This window comes from Delphinapterus leucas, chromosome X, assembly GCF_059928025.1.
Source record: "Delphinapterus leucas isolate spDelLeu-1000000601 "Yukka" chromosome X, BTC_Dleu_Yukka2, whole genome shotgun sequence".
Taxonomy (NCBI): Eukaryota; Metazoa; Chordata; class Mammalia; order Artiodactyla; family Monodontidae; genus Delphinapterus; species Delphinapterus leucas.
In genome coordinates, this window is record NC_143150.1 from 103,044,847 (window position 1) to 103,065,431 (window position 20,585).

General features: G+C 46.5%; 3 pseudogenes; 2 read left to right on the forward strand and 1 right to left on the reverse strand.

Moving 5' to 3' along the window:
- The first annotated feature begins 875 nt into the window (after positions 1-875).
- Positions 876-1,841, forward strand: LOC111171089 (melanoma-associated antigen B4-like; annotated as a pseudogene).
- Positions 1,842-3,572: 1,731 nt separating this feature from the next.
- Positions 3,573-4,187, reverse strand: LOC149744366 (ubiquitin-conjugating enzyme E2 D3 pseudogene; annotated as a pseudogene).
- A 9,030-nt stretch (positions 4,188-13,217) lies between these two features.
- On the forward strand, positions 13,218-14,274 carry LOC149744367 (melanoma-associated antigen B4-like; annotated as a pseudogene).
- Positions 14,275-20,585: the final 6,311 nt, after the last annotated feature.

Below are 20,585 nucleotides of genomic sequence, written 5' to 3' on the forward strand. Positions count from 1 at the left end.
TTTTATATGAGTTCTGGAAGGAGGTGAGATCCTTGGTCTGAAGGTCCAGCCCCCAGTCAGCAAAAGGAAGAGTCCATGACCCTGTGTGGTATCCAAGTGAGGACTCCAAATGATGACTTAGGATCTAACAAGCTCAGGACAGAGAGGTACCCACAGAGCTTTAACTACTGGGTTCTCCCTGATAAGAGTGGTGGGCTGAGGTGCCCCTCTCACTTCCTTCTTGTGGGTCCCGGAGAGCTTTGGGGTGTCAACTTTAGAGTAACAGAGAGGGGAGTTTCCAGGCCTTGCTAAGAGCTGTCATGATAATCCTGAAGCTAAACATAGAAGACTCCCTACACTGAAAAACACAAGTGGCTCCACTATCAACCATGCTATCACCCTAGTCAGTAAAACACAGGGCAGGCAGGCTACAGCCTAAGGCTCACCGTTTCTCCACTGGGTTCTCAGGGACAGGTCGACCAGGAGAACAAGAGCCCTGCAGAGTCCTAGGGCAGTGCCCTCAAGGAAACCTGCAGAGATGGACTTGGTTAAAGCTTATGTGGAATCTCCCTGCTGAAGGTCCTCACACCATCTCATTCCCCCTCCTCCTCCCTCCTCCAAGTGCGGGCATCACCCACACTCCCGCCTGCTGTTCCTGATCACACTCATCATTCCCTAGGGTCACAAGAGTAAACTCAGTGCTCGTGAGAAATGCCAGCATGCCCGGGGTGAGACCCAGGATCTCCAGGGTGCTCAAACCACTCAGCAGGGAAGAGTCCCCCTTCTCTTCCTCTCCTGTTTTGGGGATGTTTCCTTGGACTCCCCTGTGGCTGGCATTCCTAGGAGCCTCAGAGATCCACATCCACCATTGTTACTTCTCAGCTATTTCATGCGCAATGTCTGAAAAAGATGTCAAGAGCCAAGATGAGAAAGTGCACGTCGCTCTAAAGCCTCAACCTCCACTGAGAGCTTACGGAAGGACCTTCTAACCATGAAGGCAGGGATGTTGATGCAATTCCTACTGCAGAACTATAAAAGAACCCATCATGAAGGTGGACAGGCTGAAGGTTGTCAACAAAATGTACAGGGAACAATTCCCTGAGATCCTAAGGAGAGCCACTGAGCACGTGGAACTGGTCTGCGGCCTTGACTTGAAGGAAGTCAAGCCGGGTGGTGATTCCTATGCCCTTGTCAGCAAGCTAGATCTCACCGATGATGGGCGTCGGAGCAGTGGCGGGCGGTTTTGGAAGAATGGGCTCCTGATGCCTCTCCTCGGTGTGATCTTCTTGCATGGCGGCCGTGCCTCTGAGGAGGAGATCTGGGAATTCCTGAATATTTTGGGTGTTTTTGAAGGAGGCACTTCATCTTGGTGGAGCCCAGGAAGCTTATCACAGAAGATTTGGTGCAGGAAAATACCTGGTGTATCATCAGATGCGCGACAGCGATCGAGAGCCCAAGCTGAAACCAGCAAGATGAGAGTCCTGGAGTTTTTGGCCAAGGTCGATGATAGGGTCCCCACTGCCTTCCCAGCCTGGTATGAAGAGGCTTTGAGAGATGAGGGAGAGAGAGCCCGAGCCAGGGCTGCAGCCAGGGCTGGCACTACTGCCACGGCCAGTGCACATTCCAGGGCCACATCCAGTCGCTCCTGTCACCCCGAGTGAGGTAGAGGCCGATTCTTCACTTTGTGGTTGGAAAAGCCTGTTAACCAGTGTTCCTGATATGCATAAATTCCTGTTGACTTATTTTTTGTGTAATTTTCAAGTGATTTTCTTTTCAAAAGAAAGTTTATTTAGATTCAGAGCAAGCTTATGAATGACATGGGTCACACACTTATTGCTCTTTATCAGATTTAGAAGTAAGAATTTTGTTTTTTGAAATACAAATTGAAAAATTTTAAATCATCTATGGGATCCAGAACAAGACTGCATGGAATTGGAACAGGGATATCCTTGGTAATGTGAAAGAACTCCACAGTAAAATAGGATAAGAAGATAGAGAAAACAAATTAAAATTGTTCACCTGTGGGTTTGGCGTACTCCATTCAGTCTTTCTTTTCCAAAATTTAAAAGATATACACCTTTTAAAGTTAGGAAAAGATATATACCTTTTGCATTTAGGATGTGCTTAAATTATTCAAGAAAATATGAGTTTATGGGACTGTAAATTGATGCAGCCACTATGGAAAACACTATAGAGGTTCATCAAAATATTGAAAATAGAACTACCGTGTGATCCAGCAATTCCACTCCCGGAAATTTATCTGAAGGAAAAGAGAACAACAACTGTTTTGAAAAGATATCTGCACCCCCCATATTCATTTATTTACCATAACCAAGACATGAAAACAACGTAAGTGTTCATTAATGGATGAATGGATAAAGAAAATGTGATACACACACACTCACACACACAGTCATACTCTCATTCTCCCTCGGATATTATTCAGCCATTTAAAAAAAAAAAAAAGGAAATCCTGCCATTTGCAATAACACAGAGGGACAGACAAAGACAAATACTATATGATCTCACTTATATGTGGAAATTAAAAAAAAAAAACACACCCAGAGAACAGATTGGTGGTTCCCACAGGTGTGGGGTGGAGGATGGATAAAATGGGTGTAAATGGCCAAACGGTACAAACCATTTACAAAATAAAGAAGTCCTGGGGATGTAATGTACAGCATGGCGACTATAGTTAATAATACTGTATTGTCTATTTGAAAGTTGTTAAGAGAGTAGATCTTTTTTAATTGAGGTATAGTTGATGTACAATATTTTATAAGTTTCATGTACACAACAGAGTGATTCACAATTTTTAAAAGTTATATTCCATTTACAGTTATTATAAAATATTGGCTATATACCCTTGGTTGTGCAATATATCCTTGTAGCTTATTTATTTTTATTTATTTTTAATTTTTATTTATTTTTAATTTTTATTTATTTTTAATATTTTTGCGGTATGCCGGCCTCTCACTGTTGTGGCCTCTCCCGTTGCGGAGCACAGGCTCCGGACGCGCAGGCTCAGTGGCCATGGCTCACGGGCCCAGCCGCTCCACGGCATGTGGGATCTTCCCAGACCGGGGCACGAACCCGTGTCCCCTGCATCAGCAGGCGGACTCTCAACCACTGCGCCACCAGGGAAGCCCGCTTATTTATTTCGTACATAGTATTTTGTATCTCTTAATCCCCTATCCTTCCCCTGCCCCTCCCCCTTCCCTCTTCCCACTGGTAACCACTAGTTTGTTCTCTATATCTGTGAGTCTGTCATATTTCCCTAGTTTGCTTTATTTTTGAAATTCTCCATATAAGTGGTACCATACAGTGTTTTTCTTCCTCTACCTCACTTATTTCACTTAGCATAATACCCTCCAACTCCATCCATGTTGTTGCAAAATGGCAAAAGTTCATTCTTTTTTTATGGCTGACTAGTATTCCATTGTGTGTGTGTGTGTGTAAAGAAGATGTGGTATATACATCTTGGCAATTGTCGGTAATGTTGCTATGAACATTGGGGTGCGTGCATCTTTTCAAATTAGTGTTTTTTTCCTTTTTTAATAGTAATTTAAAGTTTATTCTGGCTATAATGCAGGTTATTCTGACTTTAAGGTATCATACCTGGCATACTTCTGAGTCCGTTCCTGAGAAATTCTTTTGTACTTCTCTCTCTCTGTTTTATAGATCCATGCAGTCTATGGCACTAGGGGGGGTCATCTGGGTTTGGATCATATAGCAGCGAACAAACGGATGAAGGAACGTTAGAAACAATTAAAGGAGGAGACCACTGTGATCTTAGAATATTGAGACAAATGCTGCCATTAGTGTTAATGTCTCAATGATAAATTCTTGTTGCAAATGCAACCTTAGGTAGTTTGAAGGGGTAGTCTGTAGGAAAATGAATGGTCAAAAGGAATACACCACCTTGATATGGGTTTTCATTAGCTTCCATAATTGTGGCTTGCCAATGAAACATATTATCCCCAGCTGGACCTGCAGAGCAGCGTGCTGGAGGGTCACGGGCCAAATCACTAAGTTCCTTATTAATCCCTTTCAGCACCATAGTCTGTGCTTTTCCTCTGGCCCCTCACAGTCCTGGTGTGTGCTCAAAGATCCGGTCAAAACTCTTGATTATCCAGGCGGCTGGGAAGGACTGTCTCTTCATCGTATCCTGGCTCTGCCAGACGCAGGCACCTTCTTACTAAACAGAGAGGTTGGACTGGGAGGGTGGGGTCAGAGGCATGTAGACGAAGCTGGGGGGAAGGGTAGATGAGCAGTGGAAACCCTCAGGCTCAGAGAACCATGGAGAACCTGAAGGAGACCATCCAACTTAGTGAGGGGGTGGGGTTGTTGTTTTCTGTTTGTTTGTTTGTTTGTTTCTTTTGGATACATACCCAGGAGTGGAATTGCTGGGTCATATGGTAGCTCTATTTTTAGTTTCTGGAGGAACCTCCATACTGTTTTCCATAGTGGCTATACCTATTTACATTCCCACCAACAGTGTGTACACATCTCCACGGTGCTTGCCAGCATTTGTTATTTCTGTTCTTTTTGATGATGGCCATTCTGATAGGTGTGAGGAAATACCTCATGGTAGTTTTAATTTGCATTTATCTGATGATTAATGATGTTGACCATCTTTTCATTTGCCTGTTGGCCATCTGTATGTCTTCTTTGGAAAAATGTCTGTTTAGGTCTTCTGCCCATTTTTTCGATTGGGTTATTTGTTTTTTTTTTTTAAACTGTTGAGTTATATGAGCTGTTTATATATTTTGGATGTTAACCCCTTATTGAGCATATCATTTTCAAATATTTTCTCCCATTCCACAGGTTGTCTTTTCATTTTGTCAATGGTTTCCTTTGCTGTGCAAAAGCTTTTAACTTTAATTATATTCCATTTGTTTATTTCTGCTTTTATTTCCTTTGCTTTAGGAGACAGATCCAAAAAAATATTGCTATGATTTATGTCAAAGAGTGTTCCACCCATGTTATCTTCTAGGAGCATTATGGTTTCTACTCGTATATTTAGGTCTTTAATTGGTTTTGAGTATATTTTTGTATGTGGTGTTAGAGAATGTTCTAATCTCATTCTTTGACGTGTAGCTGTCCAGCTACACGTCAAAGAATGAGATTAGAACATAAACAGAATTTGGCGATACAACAAAAGGAAATATGCATTTACATTTGAGCCAGTAACTCCAATTTTTCAGAAATTAACCCCGAAGACACATCCACAACGATGTGAAAATACTGCAATGTCCGTGAATATATTAATTGATAAAAGCATGGTATATTCACAGAGTGGAGCACTATACTATGTAGCTATAAAAAAGAATGAGCATGATCTTTGTAAACTAGTATGGGGTGCTTGCAGGATAGTTATGGATATAGATGTATAAAAGAATGTGTGAGTTTGGGGCTAATGTCAATGATACCAAGCCCAGTGCCTTCCCATCCTGGTATGAAGAGGCTTTGAGAGATGAGGAAGAGAGAGCCTGAGCCAGAGCTGCAGCCAGGGCTCATACTGCTACGCTGGCCAGTGGGCGTTCCAGGGCATGTCCCAAAGCTCCTCCGGTCCCTAGTGAAGGCTGAGCAGATACTTCACATTGTATTTAAAGAAAGCAGTCAGTCTTCCAACTAGTGGAGGGCCAAGGTGTGGCTCATGGGAACACAACATATATTTGTGTTCCTAGACAATATGCACAAATCGGAGATTTTTCTTTTTTCTATTTTTAAATGTTGTTCCTTTCAATTAAAGATGTGTTTAGCTTCAGAGTTTAAGTTTATTAATGATATGACTCACACATTTAGTGCAGCTTATCAGGTTGAAAAATAAGAATTTTGGTATTATGTAACACAAACTGGAAATCCTTGAATCATTTCTTGTCATTCGGAACATTGGAATATGGATTTTTTGTGAAAAAGGAAATTATTCCACAGTAAAGTCTGTGTGATCATGAGATACAGAAAAAAACAATCTGAAGAGGTATTCACTTCTTGTTTGTTTTATTCCTTTTAGTCTTTCTTTGTAAAATTGAAGTATATATACCTGGATTCGCTTATTTAAGAATGTGGGAGAAGTGAAATCACAGTATTTTGCCTTCTTGCACATGTGCTCTTTTTTTTTTATTAATCTTTTTTTTTAATTTATTAATTTTTAGCTGCGTTGGGTCTTGGTTGCTGCGAGGGCTTTCTTTAGTTGCGGCGAGTGGGTCTACTCTTCATTGCGGTGCATGGGCTTCTCACTGCGGTGGCTTCTCTTGTTGCAGAGCACGGGCTCTAGGCACGTGGGCTTCAGTAGTTGTGGCACGTGGGCTTCAGCAGTTGTGGCTCGCGGGCTCTAGAGCGCAGGCTCAGTAGCTGTGGCGCACGGGCTTAGTTGCCCCGCGGTATGTGGGATCTTCCCGGACCAGGGCTCGAACCCGTGTCCCCTGCATTGGCAGGCGGATTCTTAACCACTGTGCCACCAGGGAAGCCCTGATCTTTAATTGTTCAAATATCAATTTAGCGTCTGCTCTTCAGAAGGCTTTTGGATGGTACTGGGGATGCTAAGAAACATAGACCCAACCCCTGCCTGTAGAATTCTAGAGTCTAAGAGCAGCATTCATAGAAAGCAGCTGGTGAACAAAGATCTAAAGGCCCAATAAAAATAAGGGGTAAGAAGTGGGGGTTGAGGGGTTCCTCATGAGGAGTCTAGTGTAAATGTCCTGATGCAAGGCACTTTGAGACTTCAGGACAATTTAAAAGTCCTGCAGTGGGAGATAATTTTAAGTTAGGCCGTATGGTGAGCCAGCCAGTGAGGCTGTGGAAACACTGAACAGGGGCCAGACCCTCAGATGGTGGGTCTCAGAGTTGAGAGACTTAAGCCTGGAATGGAAAACTGCCCTTAACAGTTACTTTGAAATCATGAGTAAGCCAGAGAAAAATCTCCACCCGCGGCAGGGATGGAACGTGCCCCGTGCTCCTGTCCCAGTGCAGGTGAACACAGTGCACAACCTAGGTGTTTTATGCACATCATCTCCAAGGAGTGTCTTTGAAATAAAGGTGACTGGAGTCTGAAACTGGAAACTCAGAAGCCAGTGGGCTGATACTCTTTGCTGGGGGACAAGGAGTCAGAGCCCATTCTATTAAAAGGGCATTCGCATTCAGTTTTTTTTTTTTTTTTTTTTGGTTGTAATTCCGCAAAGTCTACGAGAGGTGCAGATTTTCGGTGACGGTAAAATTAATGACGATAGGGGTTGTTTAGTTTAGATGAAAGGGCAGCTTGGAAGGAAGAAAGAGTTAGTCTTGGAAGCAAATTCTAGAATATTTGAATTTCATTCAGTTGGAAGGAAAATATAATTTTCATATTTGATTTATTGGGGAAATTAAAGATTCTTTGTAAACAGCATTTTGGACTGATTTGGTGTTCCATGTCCTAGAATGCCACATATTCTCTGATATCTCCTGGATTTAAAAATTCCTTCAGGGTGGGTGGTATCGTCTGCAGCCAAAATAATCATGATCATGGTAAAAACAGACATTGTGTAAAGTCTCAGTGTGGTCCAGGCGCTGTGCCAGGTGTTCTACGTACATTACCTGCATGCCACTAGCCCTGCAAAATAGGGCTTAACAAAGCCACTTCACCTGAGGCTCACAGAGCTTGGTGATGGACCTGAGTTCACACAGCTAATAGGTCACATGGCTGGGACTGGACCTCTGGTCTGAATTTGTCCAGAGCTCGCGCCATTCCACTCCTCCCAGCCTGAGGCTGATCATGAGTCAGTTAATTCACTGTCTTCTACCACTTCAAAATGTATCTTGAGTGATGAGAAGAAGGACTCTGTGACCAAAACACGGGATTGGAATACATACCCACAGCAGCACGAATACCGAAATAAACAAGAGATATGAATAAAGGAGAGAAAGAGATAATGCTCGGTAACAATATGATCATCTGCGTGTGCAAAATCAGATACCCTCAAGTGATCAGGGGCTTACAAGATTACCTGGCTCTGTCCTTCTGTGTAGAAAGTAAATATTTTAGAACTACCCTAAGTCTGGCTGGTGAAGAGAAGGAATATATCAGCTTTTTTTCTCTGACAGCGTAACATCTGTCCTGAGTTCCTTAATTTGTGCTGCATTTTCCTAATCTTACATCACTTTTGGGACAGAGACCCATTTTCTCCCAAGATTTGCAATAGGGTAACCGGTCAAATGTTTGTAGGAATATGCGTTTCCCAGGAAGCCTTTAATCAAGAGACAGAAGCTGATATAAGAACCCCCATGAATGAGGACCGAGGAGACAATCACCCCTGAATATAGGAGTTATCCAAAGACTAAGGAGAGTGACCTCAGTTCTGTAGAAGGAGTGCCAGGCTTTGTTAGATGTAGTGAGCATGTTGAGTGAGGAATCATGGAAGGACCCAGCCAGAACAGTGAGGTCCAATAGAGTTGCATCCCTGCTGCCTGTTCTTGGAGGCCCCAATGGACTAGGGTCATATGAGGATCACCCTGAGTTTCAACTTGGAATTCTTACAAGAGTAGGACCTTGATGTAAGACAAGCAGCTTCAGGAGAGCAGAGAGTGGAGTTACAGGATTGATCATGTGTCAAGGTGAGGATCTGAATGTGGACTAAGGGTAGCACGCACAGCATAAAAGGAGGCCCCGGAAAAATCTCTGATGCTGTCATCCCCAGGAAGCTCTGGCCATAGATGTCAGGTTGATTTCAGCCTGGAAAGTCTCGGTGAGGTGAGGATCTCTGTCTAATGGGGTTGGCCTCAGTTTTGCAGAGAGAGAGATGGAGACCTGAGCCCTAACAAGAATTCATGTGACGACGCTGAGTGTTATGAGGGGACCCCCCAAAAGCAGAGGGGGCCAAATAGAATTCTGTACAGTTCTTAGCCCTGGGAGACCCAGAAGAGCTACTGCTGAGTCATCCCCTCATTCCACCCGTGTGATCTCAGGGAGGGAAGGGCCTCATCTAGCAGAATCAGACTCCAGTTCTGCAGAGGGGGACGTCTTGGCCATAACCAGAGTCCAGGTGAGGACCCTCAGTGCTAATGAGGGGTTCTCTCCCCCAAGAAGGGAGGCTCACAGGGTGGCGCCCGTCTTGTCAGGCAGAGATGGTCGGAGCAGCGCCCTGACTTCCCCCCACTAGGGCCTCGGGGAGGTGAGGGCTTGGTTCGGAGGCTGGAGGACCCGGGACCATAGAGGGAGGGGTCCCGGGCTCTGATAGACGGCACCGGCAGGACGCAGGGGCCGCTGAACCCCGAACAGTGGGCGTCCCCACAGAGTCCCGCCCCTACCATCAGCCCTCAGATACCCCACGCAGCGCCGGATGCGGCTCCCCCGGATTTCCGATTCGGAAGCGAGGAGCCCGAGCGGGAGCCGCGGCGTTTGTTCGTCCGAGCGTGGGTTTTCAGGACTCGTCCGGAGCCACGGTGAGGACCTGAACGTAGCCTGCAGGGACCTTCCCTCCCCCCTCCCCCCATAACAAAGGTGACCCCCTGCCTCCCGCCCCTGCCTGCCATCAGCAGCGTGGGACCCTGATCTGACCTATATGCCAGAGGAGTTGCCGTCTGGAGGGCCTCAGAGAGTGGAGGGCCTTTGTCTAGAGGGGGCGGCTTCTTAGGCAAAGGGTGTAGTCTTGTCCCCAGCAGGTGAAAAGTGGGACCTTCAGAGCTGACGAGGGTCCCTCCTTCCGAAAGGCGTGACTGCACGGGGCCCCCTCCCGCCTTCACTCGTGCGATGCTCTAGAGTAATTCAGGCTGAGAGAACCCCTCATTTCTGCCTGGGGTGGGAAGTGGGGTTGGGGGCTAGGGGACGTTCGGGTAGAGAAAGGCCTTTATGGAAAGGGGGCAGGACTTCCCTGGCGGTCCAGTGGTTAAGACTCCTCGCTTCCACTGCAGGGGGCGCGCCTTCGATCCCTGGTAGGGGAACTAAGATCCCACATGCCACATGGTGCGGCCAAAAAGAAAGGGCGGGGGCGTGGACCAAGAGGGTGTTATGTACGCTAAGTGAACTAAGTCAGACAGAGAAAAACAAATACTGTATGATTTCACTTACATGTGGAAGCTGAAAAAACAAATGAACAAACAACAGAACAGGAACAGTTATAGATACAGAGAGCAAACGTGGTTGGGGAAAGGAGAGAAATTAGGTGAGGACAGTTAAGAGATACAGACTACCAGTTACGAAGTAAATGCGTAAAGGATGTGAAATGTAAAACAAGAGGTAGTTGGATGGATGGATGGATGGATAGATAGATAAGGCAACCCCATTAAGCTTAGGGAGGAGACTTGGCCCTAAAAGAAGCAGAGGTAGGACCATCAGTGTTAGTAAGCAGACCTCTCGTGAAAACAGGGAACTGCACAAATCAGCAGCCCTGCTCTCAGACCTGGGAGTCCCCAGATAAGGTAGCCGGGATGCGGAGCCCCCGACTTCTCTTCTAGCTACTCAGGGAGGTGAGTGCTTCGGCCTGAGGCATGTAGATTCGGGTCAGTGGAGGGAGGAATCCCAAACCCTACCCGGACTGGACGCCAGAGTTCTGAATGAGGACTGAGGGAGCCACCAACTCCAGAACAGTGGGGTCGGAGAGTCCCACCCTTGCTGTTACCAGGCGTAGCCGGGCCCCAGATCAGCTTTGGCAGAATGAGGCTCACTCTGACTGTAAGCTCAGGTCCCAGGAAGATGAGGACCTTTTCTGACGGTCATGGGCTCACGTCAGCAGAGGGCAAAGTCCCAGGCAGGGTGCAGAGTCAAGGTGAAGATCCTGAGTGAGGAAATGGAGACTGCTCCATACACAGTGGAGAGAGCTGCATGTCATGCCGCCCCTGCCGTTAGCCCCGGGAGGCCCAGGGCAGAGCTGGCAGGCTCAGGTGCCCCCTAACTTCTGCCTGTGGGGTCTGAGGGAGATGAGGGCCTTGGTTTAAGGGCTGGCTGCCCGGTTCAGCAGGAGAAGAGGAGTCCCAGGCCATGATCCATGTCAAGGCACAAATTCTATATGAGGAATGAGACAGCCGACTCCCCCAGAACAGAGGAGACCCCACAAAGTGCCACCTCTGCCTTCGCCCTGGGAAGCCAGGTTTAGCGCTCTCAGGCTGAATTGCCCTCTCAGTTCCTCCAAGGGTGGTCTCAGGGACGTCAGGGTTTGGGTCTAATGGGAGAGGCCTCATTCAACATAGGGAAGAAGCCTGGTTCCTAACGAGAGTCAAGGTGGTGACACCGAGTGAACATGAGGGAGCCCCACCCCGAAAGAAGTGAACCACATAGATTCTCATCCCTACTCTCAGACCTGGGAGGGAGACTCAGGCATGGTGACCTGATGAATATCACTCACGTTTTCCCGGACCATGGCAGGGAGGTGAGGAACCTCCTTGATGGGAGTATGGGCTCAGGTGAGCAGCCGGAGGATTTCCAGGTAGTGCCAGGAACCAAGGAGAGGACCCTGAGAATTGAGGGGACCACCTACACCACCATAGTGAGGGCCACAGAATCTCTTTCTGCCTGTCAGCATTGCAAGTCCACACACAGTTGTAGCCAGAGAGACAAGAACATTTTCTTTCTAGCCGGTCTTGGGGAGTTGGGGGCCTTAGTATGAGGGGATAGACGTCAAGTCAAGACACAGAGGATGTCCAAGTCCTGCTGTGCGTCAGGGTGAGGACACTGAGGGATGATGTAGAGGCACACCCACCCAAAGCAGTGGGGGCCCACAAACTCCCACCCCCCTCAGCCCTGGGAAACCCCAGGTAGAGGTAGCCTGATGTGTCACCCCTCACTTCGGGCCCCAGGGACCCAGGCAGATGTGGGCCTTGATCTGAGGCCAGAAGACTCAGGTGGGCTGAGGGAGGAGCGTAGATGCGGTCTGAGTGAGGGCGAAAGAGGCCAACGATGCCGCAACAGTGGGGTCCCGCGGAGTCCAGCCCCTGCTACCAACCCAGGGAGGGCATGGACGGGGGTGACTGGCAGTGGCTCACCCTTTCTTTCATCTCGGGGATCTCAGGAAGGTGAGAATCTTAATGTAATGCAAGCGAACTCGGATCGGCGGAGGGAGGATTTCCGGGATTTGCCAGGACTCACGGAGAAGATGCTGAGGACTGTGGGGGGAAGTCCACCCCGTGCCAGCGGGGACGGCGCAGAGTCCCTCTCCATTGTCGTTCCTAGAGGCGCCCCCGGGCACAGATGTGAGGCCGAAGTGCCCATCAGTTCCCCACTCGGAACTCACAGGGAAGTCAGCATCTTGGTGTGATGGGTCAGCAGAGGGAGGAACTGTAGACCCTCCCCTGAGTGAGAAATGGGGACCGTGAGGGAGGACCACACGTTATAGGGCCTCAGCCTGCCTGCTGCAGCTTTCAGCCTCTGGAGACTAGGGGCGCTGTGGCCAGGTAAGGCCATCCTCACTTCCACTGTTCGGTCTCAGGGAGCTGTGGGCCTTACTGTGAGGAAATGTCCTCAAGTCAAGAGAGAAAGGAGCCCCCAGATCCTCCCAGGAGACCCAGTGGGGACTGTGAATGACGACTGAAGGTAGCACACCCCCCTTCCACCGAATCAAAGGCATAATAAAGAGTCCTGCCCAGGCCTCTGCTCAGCCCTTGAAGGCCCAGAGCATGGTTGTCAGGCGGAGGCTCCTCATTTCTTTGTATCATTTCTAAGGGAGACGAGATCCTTCGTCTGAAGGCGCCACACCAGGGGCAGCAGGAGGGGTCCCAGACCCTTGGTATCGACAAGATGAGGACGCTGAATGGTTGAGGACCAACGAGTTCAGGACAGAGCAGGCCCCACACAACTGTCAGCGCTGTGCACCCCGACAGTGTCCATGACTGAGTTCCTTCTCGTGGGCCCCAGGGAACTTTGAGGTGTCACCTTTAGAGCAGCACAGGAAAGAGGTCCCGGCCCTACCAAGAGTCGATGTGACAATCCTGTTTGTGAACGAAAGGGACCCTTGGAACCCAGAGAGGGCCTACCCTACCAGGATCTGTGGTCACCGCCGTCAGCCACAGGCAGGGCTGGCAGGCTGTAGCCTGAGGCTCACTCACTCTCGCTTCATACACTGGGTTCTCGGGGGGACAGGCTGACCAAGAACAAGAGCCTAGTGGTTCCTAGAGCAGTGCCCTCAAGGAAACGTGCAGAGCGGCCTTCTTCAAGTCAGGGTGGGACCTCCCTGCTGAAGGTGCTCACACCCTCTCACCTTCCCTCCTCCAGGTTCCAGCATCACCTGCTCTCCTGCCCACTCCCCCGCTTGCTGTCCCTGCCCATAGTCATGCCTCGGGGGCAGAAGAGTAAGCTCCGTGCCCGTGAGAAGCGCCGCCAGGCCCGGAGGGAGACCCAGAATCTCGGGGGTGCTCAGGCCACTGCAGCACAGATAGAAGAGTCGCCCTCGTGCCCCTCTTCTCTTCCTCGGGGTACTCCCCCGAGCTCCCCTGCTGCTGGCACTCACCAGGAGCCTCAGGGAGCCCCAGCCACTAGCTCTCGTGCTGCAGGGGTTTCAGGCCCAGGATCTGATGTGCGTGCCAAGGGCCGGGTTAAGGCAAGGAAAAATTCCTCCCAGGCCTCAGCCTCCGGTGAGAGCTTTCAGAGAGATCCTCTGATCAAGAAGGTGGGAATGTTGATAGAATTCCTGCTGGAGAAGTATACAATGGAAGAGCCCATTATAAAGGCAGACTTGCTGAAGCTTGTGAACAAAAGGTACAAGAGGAAGTTCCCTGAGATCCTCAGGAGAGTTGCTGAGTGCGTTCAGCTGGTCTTTGGTCTTGCGTTGAAGGAAGTCAAGCCGGGTGGTGATTCCTATGCCCTTGTCAGCAAGCTACATGTCAGCGATGATGGGCGTCAGAGCAGTGGCGGGCGGTTTCGGAAGAATGGGCTTCTGATGCTTGTCCTCGGTGTGATCTTCTTGCATGGCGACCGCGCCTCTGAGGAGGAGATCTGGGAATTCCTGAATGGTTTGGGTGTTTATGTTGGAAGGTGTCACATAATCTTTGGGGAGCCCAGGAAGCTTATCACAGAAGATCTGGTGCAGGAAAAGTACCTGGTGTATCGTCAGGTGCGCGACAGCGATCTCCCGTGCTGTGAGCTCCTGTGGGGCCGGAGAGCCCACGCTGAAACCAGCAAGATGAAAGTCCTGGAGTTTATGGCCAAGGTGACTGGTACCGTCCCCAGTGCCTTACCAGATCTCTATGAGGAGGCTCTGAAAGATGAGGAAGAGAGGGCCCGAGCCCGAGCCCGAGCCAGAGCTGCAGCCAGGGCTGGTACTCGTGTCAAGGCCAGTGCACCTTCCAAGGTCATGTCTAGCAGTTCCTCCCACCCTTAGTGAGGTCTGAGGCAGCTTCTTCACTTTGTGTTTGACCAACGCTGCCAACCTTTTCAGTAGTGAGAGGCTAAGCTGGGGCTGGAAAGATCATAATATATATCTTCTTTGTGTTCCTGTTTTACACTAGTATCTTTCAAATGTTGTTTCTTTTACTAGAATGTTTCTTTAGATTCAGAATCCAAGTTTATAAATGACATGGATCACATATTTGTTGTTGTTTATCAGGTTTAAGCGTAAGAGTTTAGGTAGTGTGTAGTACGATGTGAAAACCCCTAGCATCTTTCTGGGGTTCTGGACTGAGATAATATGGCTTTGGAATAGGAATTTTCTTGGAAATGTGAAAGAATGCTGTGGTTTTAAAATGAAAAGCAAAGTTTAGTCAAATTTTGGTTTGTCTTATTCACCTTTGTCTTTCTCTTTGTAAAATTCAAAGATATACACCTAGATGTCCTTAGCTTATTCAAGAATGCCGACACAATTAGATAGTAATAAATTACATTCCTCACCCAGTGCCTCACTGATTCCCATCTGTAATTGAGCATCTGCTCTTTGGAAGGTTCTGTGCTGGTAGTGATGATGCTAAGATAAAAAAGACCCTGCACCTGCCTGTAGATGTTGAGAGTATAAGAGCAGCGATTATATAAGGAAGGTGGTGTGATGAAAAAACCCAGTGAGGATGGTGGGGAGAGAGTCCAGATGAGAGCAGTGAAGTATAAATTCTCTTAGCCAGAACACTTTGAGGCTTGGTTATTTTGCAAATCCCTCCTTGGGAGGTAATTTTAAGTTGGCTGCATGGTGGGCTAGATGAGGCCGTGATAATGGTGAGCAGGGGTCCAGTGCTTTTGCCCCGGTGCAGGTGAACACAGTGCCCAAACAAACCAGGTGTTTTACGCATATTGTCTCCTTTGTGGTGGGATGCTGAGAAGCCCCTGTGCTGGCACTCTGTGCCCTGGGCTGGAGGAGCCCCAGCCCGCTCCGTTAATTAGTTATCGGGTTTTTTTAATTGGAGTATAATTGCTTTACAATGTTGTGTTAGTTTCTGCTGTGCAACGAAGTGAATCATCTACACGTATACATATATCCCCTCCCTGCTGGACTTCCCCCCACCCATCTAGGTGGTCACAGAGCACCAAGCTGAGCTCCCTGTGCTGTACAGCAGGTTCCCACTAGCTATCTATTTGACACACGGTAGTGTACATAGGTCGATCCTAATCTCCCAGCTCATCCCACCCCGCCTTCCCCCATGTCCACATGTCCGTTCTCTATGTCTGCGTCTCTGTTCCTGCCCTGCAAAGAGGTTCAACTGTACCAGTTATCTAGATTCCACATATATGCGTTAATATATGAGATTTGTTTGTCTTGAGTGTAATCTGGCAGAACTCCTAAATGGGCCCAGATTTTGGTGGTGATGAAACACGTGAAAATCGGTGGGGGGGGGCGGGTTTGGGAGGCAGGGGAATTATTGGTCCTTGACACAAATTCTATAAGGTTTGATTTGCATCCTGGTGAAACCCCTGCCTCCACAAATGAAACAACATATTCTCTGATAGGGAAAATGTACTCAGGGTTACTTGCTAAGGAGCACTTTGGTTAATTCAGCTTTCTTTGTCCTAGAGGCCCGCATAGTCTCTGACACCTCCTGGATAAAATGAAAAATTCCTAGAGATGAGGGTATCTCTAGGACAGAGAAGACCAGTCTCTTCTGGTATGAAAACAAGCATCATAATAACTGCCAGGCATGAAAGACCCAAACATCGCCAGCCACTGTGCCAGGCGCTTTACATATATCACATATGTTCCGACAGTTCTATAAGATGAGGCTTATCAAACCCACTTGGCAGACAAAGAACTTGCAGTATTCTCCGGACTGGTAAAGTGACAGAACCGGGAGTACAGCCTGGTCTGAATTCCTCCAGAGCCCATACTGTTCCACTCCTCCCAGCCTGAGGCAGCCCTTCTGTCTCTTAATCCATTTCTCCTTTCACTGCTCCATGACGTCTCTCAGGCAATAAGAAAGAGGAACTTGTAGCCAAAATATTAAAAGCAGGCCTAAAGAAGGAAGGTGAACATGAGAATCAGACACCATTTGGGGATTGTCTGTGGGCTTCGTTTACCTAGGATCCTCCTAACCCTCGCCCCAGGCTTCCCTGAGAGCTGATTGCCCCGGTCCCGGCACGGGGGTCCAGTCCCAGCACTTTCCGGCATCACAGCGCCCTGCCCCTGGGTCTTCCCCAGTGTGCCCTCGTGTCCAGACTGGAAGCTGACCTGCTGGCCAGCTCTTCTCTGCATCTTCCTCTGGAGGCTGCACTCAGCTCCCGGAGGAACAGACAGCCCATATGCCCTGCCCTCCCCTGACTCGGAGCACCCCGACTCCCCGCAGATCCCGTTCGTCACCATGGACCCCTGGGACAGCAGCTGCCCTTTCCATGTATCTGTTCACTTCAGACAGTGACGTTTACACACCTCCTCATGCCCACTGGGTGCCTCCACCACATTCTCAGTGTTTGCAAGCCTGCTGGTGACGAGACTCTGATTTGGTATGGACTCTACAGGGCCTTGGCTTATAACCCCAAGGCTAGGGAGGCCTTGTTTGAAACAACGTGATATTTGCAGTAGGATTTTAATGAAGTGTCTTCTTTGAATCTGGCCACTGAATCCATACACTGATGAGTGAACTTAATTAAGGGGTCCAAAACCAAAGCCTTCTTCCTAAGTGGTAAAGGAGGAGGGACCAAGGAAATCACTGTGTAAACAAACCCATCTTGGAGTCCTTCTTGGAGGTGGAAAATGGTTCTTTGGCAGACATGCTAGCTTTGAATAACAAGGAAAAATAATTCACCATCCTCCCAGTAATTCTTGTCTGTATCTGTCCCAGGGGAGATGCTGTTTGTTCAATATGCTTAATGGCACCTGTTCGGGTGTTCAGGTATGTTCAGTCAGGTGGTGGGTGGCTATGATTTTGACCGTGCAACCAAAAGTTAGGAGAAAATTCCCAGCCTACTGAGATTACACAGGTTATTGCAATTGGCAATGCAGAAAGGTACTGGTGAAAGCCCTCTCTGCTGAGATGTACAGGGTACTTTTGGAAATTAGATGGAATCCTATATTTGAAAACATGTCTTACATAGTATGCACAAGAAAAAATTGGTGAATTTCAAGGTAAATTTGGCCTTCTCAGAAACTCCTCCAACTAACTAAGAGGGTTGTTGTCATAAGCAATTGCAATAGTTGCTCTTTATTGAGCACATACTATACACCAGCTTATGGGAGACTGCAAACCTCATCCACATCCTGTCTTGCTCTCCTTGGGTTCCTGGGGAGACTATATTCCCAGTCCACTTGTAATTAGGAAGGGTCACCTCCAGACCAAGGCACGAGGGAGTCAGTATGGCACCTCTGTGCTTTCTCTTCCATTCAGCAGCAAACAGAGAGAGCCCGTGTTGAGGTGTGGAGCCACGTGACGTACATAGCCGGGATCTCGGAGTCATCTGTGAGAGGTGAGCCTCTGCCAACCTTCATCAGATTTTATGTGCACAAGAAACAGACTTTTGTTGTGTTAAGTCATTCAGATATCAGGTTTTCTCTGTTGCATCAGTTAGCAGTTACTTAATCCGAGTGATACACAACTACTATTTCTACTCTTAGGCTCATTTAAATATTTTAATGACAGAGCTAATCATAGCATATATATTCTTCTTATAAAAACTTCTTACACACATAAATCACAAACTCCCCCCTTACAACATTGCTCGAAAATTCAGCCCCCTTTTCAAAAGTAACCACAATTAACTGTCTGGTGTGTGTCATTCTAAAGCTGATTTGAGGCTTCTTTGTACATAGATGTGCTACAAAAATATGTTGAATTTTTAACACACAGGGGCCACAGTGTACATATTGTTCTGTGACTTGCTCTTGTAACTTAATGGAAGTGAATGCAAGATCTTTCTGTGACAGCACTTATAAGACCCACCTCACTTTTTAAAACTGTCATCACCATTAGAAAAGGTCCCAGCCAGCCCTCTGGTCCTAAGCTACAGCGTGAAGTAGAGCCCCTCAGCCAACCTGTAGATCTGTGAGAACAAACAGTTGTTGTGTTAGGATGCTAAGTTTTGTGGCTCTTCATTGGGCAGTGGAAGTTTACTAATAAGTACATTAAGGGCTAGCAGTTCATACTTTAATTTTTTATGTTCTTTGTCTTCCACAGGGAGCACATACTATTCCTAAAAATATTTTTAAGGTTAAGAAAAATAAACTTCAAAAGGCATGGGAAGTTCTAATTACAGACGTTAGGGAAGCCTTTAAAATGGGAAAAATAAGCAAATAATTTACAAAAGAAGAGTGAAGTGACGCATGATTATTTCTCCTACAGAACGAAAACAAAAAGATTACCTATAGACTGTTCTCTCTCCAGCTGGTGGATTGATAAAGAGAAATTTTATATCAGAGGATAAGTTCCTGATAGTTCATGAGTTTCAACATAGTTCTGGAGCATGGTTATCTCACACCATCTAGAAAGGCAATATGTAGTACGTAAGAGCATGAGATTCTGGAACCAGACACCTGGTCTTTCAATCCCAGCGCTACCATTTACTAGTTGTGTAATCTTGGGTAAATTCCGTAGCCTCTTTGTGCCTCTTTTCTTATCTGTAAAATTGTGATGATAATAATACCTAACTATAAGATTATTCTGGGAATTAAGTGTAGGGCATTCAGCACGGTGCCCACGAATTCATAAGCGTTATATATGTGTTAACTATTATTTTATTATCAAAGCATTTTGCTGAGTTTTCATTGAAGGATTAATTGACATTTAATACAGGAAGAATATGGGCCCTATAGATAACCTTAACACTTAAAAACTACAGTGTAGAAATACTAACCTTCTGAGAGGGAATCTGTCACATCTGTAGTCCCTAAAGCACTATCGGATGATTTCCATTAATATTAATTAGGTCAATAAAAAGTATTAATGTTTAAATACAAGCCATGGTTATCAGAAAAATTTATTAGCCTTAATACTTCACTCCCCATTTGTATAGGATAAATGAGGTAATTCAAAAGAGAGAGATTTTATGTTTTATCATTAGTAAATAGCTAAGCAGTGAAGAACTGAGGAACTCAGCTTTGACCACATCTTGGACTAAGTGAGATTTAAGGATTGTTTGGTATCCAAGGATACCTCTTAATGTAATTTCTATAAATCTGAGAAGAAAAGAGATTGTGATGATCTCATTTGAGAGTAATATGTGGAAGAAGGACCGGAATACGTTGGAAATGCTGCCTAATCAAAGCATTGTTTTCATGTATATTTTATAGTTTTTAAGTGATTTTTTTAGCTTAATGTTTTCTAGCTGGAACATTTTATGTCATAATTACTAGTCTCATCAGAGATTTCATTTTTATTTATACAGATATGTGGAATCTATGAGTAGATGTGTGCATTTAGGCCAGTTGGACCTCCTTTAGTTTACATCAACGTACTTTTGGAATTTGGTATTCTCCTTTTTCAAGTATAATGCATATATATCTGGCACAGCTTCCTGCTTGACTCTATTGTTGTGCCTTATGTAAAATGACATTTAGTTTGCTTCTCATTGATTAGAACCAATAACATAAGTCATAATTATGTCCTGGAATAATATGCATTTCTAGTCTGGCTGCACTGTAGGTGGTGGGATATGGCCTGGGAAGCTAATCATCCTTTATCATTTCTTTCCACTTGGGAGAGGGCACCCAGAACGCTAAACAATCGACTTCGTAACTAAATATATAGGATAAAGTTGTTTATAAATTGGGGTCTCTTGTACGAAGGGGAAATATTAAGAACACTCTTTTTGCAAAACATAAATGGAGAACTAAGGCAAAGATGCTTCAATCAGAATTTATGTCATCACCTCAAGATTTCAAGCCAAACCACAAGACTAGTACACTGTGATGTGTATATGTGTTGTGATGTCAATGTCCAGTTCAAGTTAACTCTACATTTTATTGACCTGATGAGCACATTTGTTTGCTAAAGCCAAAAGACAATGCAGGTTCCCTGTCAGGCTGTTATGATTGAGAGACCCCCTAAATTGTTTGGACTTAATTGACTTAATTATTCCACATTTGGGAATCCATGGAAGGGTCTCTGTTCTGGAACACTGATGCGTGTGAGACTGTTGTGACTGTTCTCTCCTTTGCAAAATATTCTACTGCCTTGGCTTCTGTATTAGTCAAGATAAGCTAGGTTATGTTAGAGTGTCAAATTAATCCTGAAATCTCAGTGTTTTACCACAACAAAGGTTTATTTCTCAACCACACTACATGTTCAATGGGTAT